Source organism: Panthera tigris, chromosome D1, assembly GCF_018350195.1.
Source record: "Panthera tigris isolate Pti1 chromosome D1, P.tigris_Pti1_mat1.1, whole genome shotgun sequence".
In the NCBI taxonomy this organism is placed as follows: Eukaryota; Metazoa; Chordata; class Mammalia; order Carnivora; family Felidae; genus Panthera; species Panthera tigris.
The window spans coordinates 41,152,611-41,161,349 of record NC_056669.1 but is presented as its reverse complement, the minus strand read 5'-3'; the positions used below and the strand labels follow the sequence as shown (position 1 = coordinate 41,161,349).

General features: G+C 41.4%; 1 long non-coding RNA gene across 2 annotated transcripts; it reads left to right on the top strand.

Annotated features, from left to right (window-relative positions):
* The first annotated feature begins 1,223 nt into the window (after positions 1-1,223).
* On the top strand, positions 1,224-2,712 carry LOC122231349. Of its 2 annotated transcripts, none has more exons than XR_006208548.1 (3): positions 1,224-1,406; positions 1,556-1,687; positions 2,524-2,712. It is a non-coding gene; the product is annotated as an uncharacterized LOC122231349 (long non-coding RNA). The 2 variants fall into 2 exon arrangements; XR_006208549.1 differs by having other exon boundaries at positions 1,502-1,687.
* The last annotated feature ends 6,027 nt before the right edge of the window (positions 2,713-8,739 follow it).

Sequence of the window (8,739 nt, the reverse complement as noted above, 5' to 3'; positions counted from 1 at the left end):
TCAAATAATTAAAGTGTTGCCATGTGGAAGAAAGATTAAACTTGTTCTAGGTGGTCTCATGAAGTAAAACTGTGACCAGCGACTGGACATTGGAAGGGAATAGATTTGGTTCAAAATGAGAAGTCCCACAAACTAAAGAGACAACAGAACAGGCTGTTTCAGGAGGTAGTGAATTCCCTGAAAGTGTTGAAGCTGAAGCAAGACAGATGACCATATGGGCAGAGCATACTTCACTTTAGTGAATATCTAGACAGAGTCGACAATCCGTCCACAGTGAATGAATGAAGGACTGAAGTAATCAATGCATCAAGGCCCAGCACTTGGCGCTTCTCCAGGAGAACTGAAAACAATACCTATAAAATCCTCTCATTCTGAGAATCTCAAATTCTATAGATCTATGATTCTGGTAGAAGTTGGCTGGCTGAAGAGGGAAGATTTGGGGAATATCAAGGAAGTCCCCAATCATAACAGATCTTTTTCATCTGCTCTAAATTGCAAAAGCTCTCAATTTCTGAATGGGAACAACAATACTTTTGTCATGAGGTGTGTTTTCTTTGGGTTTATTCATTTTTGAGAGAGAGAGAGAGAGAGAGACAGAGACAGAGAGAAGCCGTTGGAGAGGGGCAGTTGAGGGGGCAGCACAGAGGATCTGAAGCAGGCTCTATGCTGACAGCAGAGAGACTGATGAGAGACTTGAACTCACAAAATGTGAGAGCATGACCTGAGTTGAAATCAAGAGTCAGACACTTAACCAACTGAGCTACCCAGGCACTGTGTGAGATGTGTCCTTTAAAGGTAGAAGACAAGTACATATTACAGTGGGCTTAAATGAATGAATTCATGCACAGCATTTAAAATAGTGCCCAGTAGATATTTACTGTAGCTTTGGGCATTGGGATTTTGTTCCTTTTACACTCCAGAGACCTCTTTAGGTGAACAGCACAATTAACATGATTATTACACAAACCCTAGGGGATGGGCACCTGGGTGGCTCAGTCCATTGTGTGTTTGACTCCTGATTTCCACTCAGGTCATGATGTCACAGTTCCTGGGACTGAGCCCCGCATTGGCTCTGTGCTCACAGCACAGAGCCTGCTTGGGATTCTCTCTCTCTCTCTGTCTCTCTCTCTCTCTCTCTCTCTCTCTCTCTGCCCTACCGATCCTTGTGCACATGGGTGCATTTTCTCTCTCTCTCTCAAAATAAATAAATTAAAAAAAAAAAAAAAAAAAACTAGGGGAGAGAGTTGGTTGGGGAAAGAGAAAGAGAAAAACTTGAATTCTTAAACTGATTGAACTTGAGATATCTGAACATTCCCAGACGAAAGAAGTGTCCCTAACATCAGACCAGATGAAAACTACCGGAGCTTGGGACTAGATGAGAAGAAATGGGAAAGAAAAAAATGAAGGTAAGTTACCGAAGCTCCAAATAACCAAAGTTATCTTCAGCGTGTGGACGAAGTAGACTGAGCTAATAAATACATTTGTTGACTGTGCCTTTGAGACGGTCTCTCGAATCTTGTTCTCCTCCCTACTTGTGGATGCTGCTGCCCTGAAGAGAGAAAAAAACACAAGTTAAACCAATGAAGCAGGAACCAGAGAGAGCAGGTGGAGTCAAAACTGCAGCGGGGGAAACTGGAACAATTTCCAAGAGGTTAGAGAGTGTGGAGCTGCAGACCGGTGTTGCTAGGTGAGAAAGGAAAAGGGAAAGGTGTTAAGCTGGTTCAAACTACTGTAAAATCTTCCACTTGGTGCCACTTGCCTGCTTTCGCCCCTCCTCCACACTGCTTAGTAGAATGGATTTGCAGGAAAATAAAGCTGATTATCTGCTTAAAAAGTCCAGCGAACTCACCAGGAACGTAAGATATACTTCAGATGCCTCAGCCTGGGCCAGCCCTGGGCTACCTACTGGCTTCATCTCCCTCTTTACCGCATATCACAGCACACTCATGTGAGGCTTCCCATCAGCCCCAGAGCCATCAGACCCTTTCTGGTCTTGCTGCCTTTACCTGTTCAATGCTCCCCCCCGGAGCCATGCTTCTGTCCCACACAAACCCATCCTCTTCTTTATGTTCCTTCCTTAAGATCTCATTTGGGAAGCCATTTGGGAAGCCCTTATCAATACCTCCAGCACCTCAGCCCAACAAAGCCTCAACAGAGTTCATTTTTCTCAGAGTACTTATCTTCACATCTCTACAGAGTTTTTAGAGTGAGGTCAAAATCTCACTGCCCCAGTAGATCGTGGTATCTTCAAAGACAAGAAAGTATATCATTATATACTAGTGCCTGCCTGGCACTTAGTAGGTATACTTATAAATGTTCGTTAAATAAATGGTTGATCAAACATTCACATTGAACTTCTTGGAAGCAAGACTCTTTACAAACAAAATAAGATTGCTATAATTTGTAATGTCTCTTTTATTTGTTCTCCCTCTACCTTTTTATGTTCTTTGTACCATTTGTACATTTATTTCAGCCTCACCAGACACTTATTCAACTCTTTTGATTTAATTTCTCCCTCCATAGATCAACTGTGTATGGACACCTCGGCTACAGAGCCTCTTGTTCGTAAATATCCACTGGATGGTTTTACTGGTCAGATGCCTTCCACATTTTAATGGAAAATACTTAAGAAGGTCTGCTCGATAAGCTGCTCATTTGCTCACACTCAAAAGGGACCGAGATGTGTCCATCAATAACAACTCACATTGCATTAAAATATAGATTAAAACACATAAAAGTAAAATAAACTTCATTTAGACTTAATAAAATTTAATGCCTTTTTCGAGAGTGCCAAATATTTTCAAAGGTGGACACTTTCAGAAAGAGCTTCCCTGACAGGAGAATGTCCCTCTGGAGGTTTGTTATTGGGATTCAGGATTGGTTAGGGGCTTTGTTCTCATCATTGCATGATTTAATGTGCTAAAACTGACAGCTTTATTTCCGGATTTTTCAAACGGGCAGCAGCAGTTCCTCGAAGGAAGGAAAAGGCACAGACACATCCCAGGCCTGAAGGAACAAGTGTGTCCTGAGAACACGGAGCCTTAATTGCAAGCTTATGTTAATGAGAGAAGCAGGGCAGACGGGTGTGGGGTGGAAGAAAGGGGCGCTTGTCCACCATTCAGACCAAACTCACTCTCACCTAATTGAGAAACGGAGCTGTTTCTGGCTTGCCTTAGCACACAGCCCGGATGAGCCAACATGTGGATTCCCTATTAACTGTTGCTGCCTGTGATTTTTGTGATTTAAGAGAGGAGCTGACTATGTTTTTCACCACATTAATAGCAGGGAAACATATGATGAAGTGCCATGTTCTTTTCTAGAACCAGCTGCACTTCCAGTCAGACTCTGTGGATGGAGAGCCCCATGTGACCTCATGTCACTCAACAGTGTCTCTCCCCCATTGACAGTGAGTGGCTCATGGCCAGCAGCTCTCCGCCAGCTTGGGCCCAATCATGGTCATGACCACACTGGTGACTGGGTGGACAGATAAGTGTAGGCTTCACATGCCAGTGGGTGAGTTTTCCAGGAAGATAGAACTACTGGAATTCCTAGCTTCACTGACTTTTTTTTTTCTTAATGTTAGGCTGCACAGGAAGCTTCTTCAAATCAGTCCTAAGGTTTTAGAAGGCTATGACGGCAGTTCTAAGAAGCATCTGAGGCCTGTCATAGCATCTGTCAGTAGTATGCCCAGGCATAGCACCATTAGTGGGAAAAAAAAAGAAAGACACAGAGGAGACTACACATATCCTCAGTGGTTTTCTCATATTTTGTCTTGTTTCTGGTAGACTACAATGCCTTGTGACTCCAGGATATTGCAGGAAGATTGGAAGGTTGTTTTTTGTTTTTTTGTTGTGTTTTGTTTTGTTTTGCTTAACGATGTGGACATCTGTGAATACTTGACTGTTTATATGAATGTACATGCACATGTACATGTCTTGACATCTGAGTCAAGGATCTTTGCAAACAGCTATCTTTTTCTCCCCCAGCACATTTCTGTGGGTCAGAATTACACTGTGGTATCATCTATTTCAGCAGCCACAGCCTGGGCCCAACCATGAGGACCACTCAGATATTTGACATGTGCTAACTGCAGATAACCCCACTGCTTTGTCATACTCATTACTGTAAAACCTGAATAAGGAGGTAGAGACTGAGCCCCCCTCTTTACCTTTCTTGAAATTTGGGTCCCATATAATGTGAAAACTCAGGCTCAAATTTCTAGTGAAAGGCAGGTGTGTTAATCTGCTAGTTGATCTGTTAATCTACTGTAACAAAATATTATAGACCGGGTGGCATAACAACAGAAATTTATTTTCTCACAGTTCTGGAGGCTGGAAGTCCAAGATCAAGGTATTAGTAGGTCTGGTTCCTCCTGAGGCCTCTCTCTCCACCTTGCAGATGGCCTTTTCTCTGTGTGCACATCCCTGATGTCTCTACCTTTTCTTATAAGGACCAGTCATATGGGATTATAGGGTCCCATTCTAAAGGCCACATTTTACCTTAATCACCTCTTTAAAGGCCTCTCCTCCAAATACGGTTACATTCTGGAATCCTGAGTGTTGGGACTTCTGCATGTGAAATTTGAGAGGACACAATTCAGCCAGTAACAGCAAGTGACTTCAGTGCTGCAAATATCATCAAAGTTTCATTCCACTTGATGCTGTGGGCTTCTAGAAGCTCCACATTTTGGAAATGATACACTTATTTAAATCATCCTAGGGGTGTCTGGGTGGCTCAGTTGGTTAAGCACCCAACTTTGGCTCTGGTCACAATCTTGCGGGTCACGGATTTGAGCCTCTTGTCAACCTCTGTGCTGACAGCTCAGAACCTGGAGCCTGCTTCAGATTCATTGTCTCCCTCTCTCTCCACTCCTCCCCCACTCATGCTGTCTCTATCTCTCAAAAATAAACAAATGTTAAAAATATTTAAAAATCAATCAATCAATCATCCTATAGGTATTCAGTTTAGAGAAATAGTCACAGTCTCCTGTTCATGGACAAAACAAAAGACCAGATTTGAAGCTTAATTCATTTTCTGTTTTGTAAGGGGACTATGCCAAGTGGCATCTTTTTTCATGAGACCATTTGGAAAGCATTGCTTGTTACTAAAATAATAATTTGAGAAGAAATGCAGGCCATCCCTAGTATGAAACTGGAGAGGCTCTCAGAGCTGTATTTTTCTGACTCCTTGAAATCTCTTCATCTGTTATCCTGCCTACTCCTTTCCTCCCTATTCACCTGTGACACTGGAGAAAATAACCTTTTAAAAAACCTGCCATTTTCCCAAGTCTACCTCAGACATTCAAGGTTAGGTATATGCAAGATTCTTAAGTAAGTTACAAAAGACTTCTTGGAATACTTAATCACACTGAGATATTTTCCTCCTCTCTGCTGCCTCAATCATAATAACATTAATTATCATATTACACTTTGGTAAGAGCTTTTTATTTCTTAACCCAATTAATTTTCACAACAGCCCTATGAAATATGTACTATCATTATTCCCATTAGGAGGATGGCAACACTCAAGGTCTATTCATGGTTAGATTCTTAACTACTTGTGTTCTCCTTGGTCTCAAATCTGTCCAACTGCTGATGGTCCAGCAAATCAGTTCCTTCCATCCTACCTGATTACATAGTTCTGGTGCTGATCCTCAAAATGGCCTAAGTCACGTTTGCTCAAAATCCCAGACTCCACTAATGCAGTCAAGCCCACCCAAAGTCCAGGTTGGTCCACTGGATTTACATCTTGTTAACCTTCCCCATCTTCCCATGCAGGATGTCTAAAGGCTTGAGGCTTATTAGAATAATTTTTTTTAAAAAGTCTTGTACTAAGGGCACCTGGGTGGCTCAGTCAGTTGAGCGTCCAACTTCAGCTCAGGTCATGATCTCACGGTTTGTGAGTTCAAGCCCCGCGTCGGGCTCTGTGCTGACAGCTCGGAGCCTGGAGCCTGCTTCGGATTCTGTGTCTCCTTCTCTCTCTGCCCCTCCGCCACTTGTGCTCTGTCTCTGTCTATAAAAAATAAATAAATGTAAAAAAAAACATTTAAAAAAAAGTCTTGTACTAGCAGACTTCAAAAAGAATTTTGATAAATCAGGATATTTTTTACTATATAGGTTTGGAAAAATCTTGCTATTAAACACGTAACAAACAAGAGATGATCAGCTGATTAAATTTAATGTATTTCTTCTTTTCAAAACCATCCAATTGGACCTACACAAATGGAGCGGATTCTCACGTGTATGTTCCAATAAAAATAGAACAGAATCTCTTACAGAGGCAGAATGTCATTAATAAAATAAAGCTATTATCTAAAATATTAAGAGGCCACCAAGGCTTTTTCCCCTAAGGCCTTCCCAAAAGGAATTATAGTCGGTGTCTAAACCCTCTACAACTCTGATACTTTCTTTGAGGAGACCACTGCTCCACTGTCCAATCAGGCCAAGACAGCCCTTAGTGTGTACTAAGATCACACACAGGACACCTAGTTGACATTGAACTTCTATTACTTTGTTTGCTTTTTTGTGTCTTATTTTTTCCCCCTTCTAACAGAAATGATGTCATCATTCATTCTGTATCTATCCCCCTTGAATCAGGGATGAAAACTGAGGCTATCTTAATTATTTGAATGTATGCAGAGGAGCTCATCTCTCAATAAAAATTCCCTGCCTCCTCACACTGTCTGGTCTAAAAAAACTAGCTGAAAATCTGTGGGAACTATTAAGATCATTGAGTAAATTTCAAAGCTGGAAGACTGTGTTTGCTAATTGCCTTTATTCAGGGCCTTCATCTCAGTGTTGACTAAAAGCTCAGGAGGAGAAGAAATAGGAATTGTAAACAGAGGTATTTATTAAAATGGTGGGCGGAGGGAAATAGCATTTCTATCAGATAGGAACACTGCTCAGAGATTACATATAGCAATATGTAAATTTACACAAACTTATAAAAATGACTTAACTGTATGTTATAGAACACAAGGTTGTGTGGCACATGGGAGAATATTCCATATTGCAAATAAATTCATGTGTGTGCCCCCAGTGAGAAAGTAAAAATGCAGACCCCACTATTATTAATAGAATTACTTTATGCCTCACATCAAAATATTTTTTTCACACTATTCCAGAGCTGATAGTGCAACATGCATATTTTGTATCATTTCAATAGATTCTCTTATCATCTCCCACATCTATGAAATGTGTCCACTAACTCAGAGATTAATTATTAAAGTGTATTTGTCAGTACTCCAGTAGCTATAAATCATTGCTAGGCACCACAAATGGGTATGTTTTTGGTTCAGGGTATGCTGCATGAGTCTTTCTCTGCACATACAGCAGACAGAAGAAAAGAATAGAAGGAAGTAGGCTATACTTCCAGCTGATGAGAAATATTCCACTAGAAAACCAGCACACTTTCTATGTCCCCGACACTTTTCTGGGCGCTTATGTTAATTTAGTCCTTACAACAAACCAATGGGATTGTAGTTATTATTATATGATGGTGCAGATTAAGAAACCAAGGCACACAGAGGATTAGTAATTTATCAAGGTTACCTATAAAGGTAGGTGGAGCTTAGACTGGGCCAGGGCAATCTAGCTTTAGAGCTTGTGCATTCAGCACTCCTGTCCTATAGATAAATGGCTGTGGCATACCCATTGCTCATCTACTTGGAGCTCCATGCTAAGCACAACATGCAAGAACTATTCTTACATCAGAATACCTGAGCCATGTTCCTATCATCAACTCAGAGTAGGACCCTGGAAAATACCTTGTAAACTCCCTGGTGAATAGTGTTATTATGAGAGCACATAGTGTGAAATATATGTGCACAGTTTTAAACAATATGAAGATACAAAGAGTCAGACTTGTTTATAAAAACATGGAGCTATGGGGAATATTTCACTGTACCTTTTCCCAAACTCATTTACTTATACAGTGTTGTCTTATTTTTAATATATATACCTAATATTTTTCTGTAACTTTGTAATATTTACATTTTTTATGTTTATTTATTTTTTGAGAGACAGAGAGAGAGAGCGAGCGAGCGAGCTGGGGAGGGGCAAAGACACAGAAGAGGGAGGAAGGGAGGGAGACACAGAATCTGAAGTATGATCCAGACTCTGAGCTGTCAGCACAGAGCCTGACATGGGGCGCCAACTCATAAACCGTGAGATCGTGACCTAAGCCAAAGTCAGACACCCAACCACCCAGGCTCCCCTAGTTTGTAATATTTAAATACCTTCTAAAAATCCATCATGAGGGAAAAAAAAGTCATCTAATTCCCCCTTTTCTTCCCTTCACAAATACTTAATGAGTACAGACCATGTGCCAAGCAACATTCTGGAAAACAAGAGAGAATTCAAAATAAAGGTTTATTTCATCAAGTTTCCTTCTTACCACAAAAATAATCAACTAACAAAAGTTAGCATTAAGTATGATGGCAGAGACTCTAAAGAAAGTAAAATGAGGTAAAGAGGCAGAGAAGGAAGTGGGTGTGGCGAGATCTCCATCCTCTCCAGATCCCCTCTGAACACTTTTCCACATGCTTCTTCCAATTTGGGTTCTGCCAGTGGGCTAGGCTCTGGCAGGACATGGCAGGGTAGAGTTAGAGGGAGTTTGGGGGGGGGGGTCTTTCTTCCACTCCCTCCCTGCAAGGCCGTTGTGTGGGGAAGGGGGCTTCAGGGCTCTCCACTCAGCTCTCTGCATGTTGGTTGCTAGGACCCTGATTGGAAGGGGAATGGG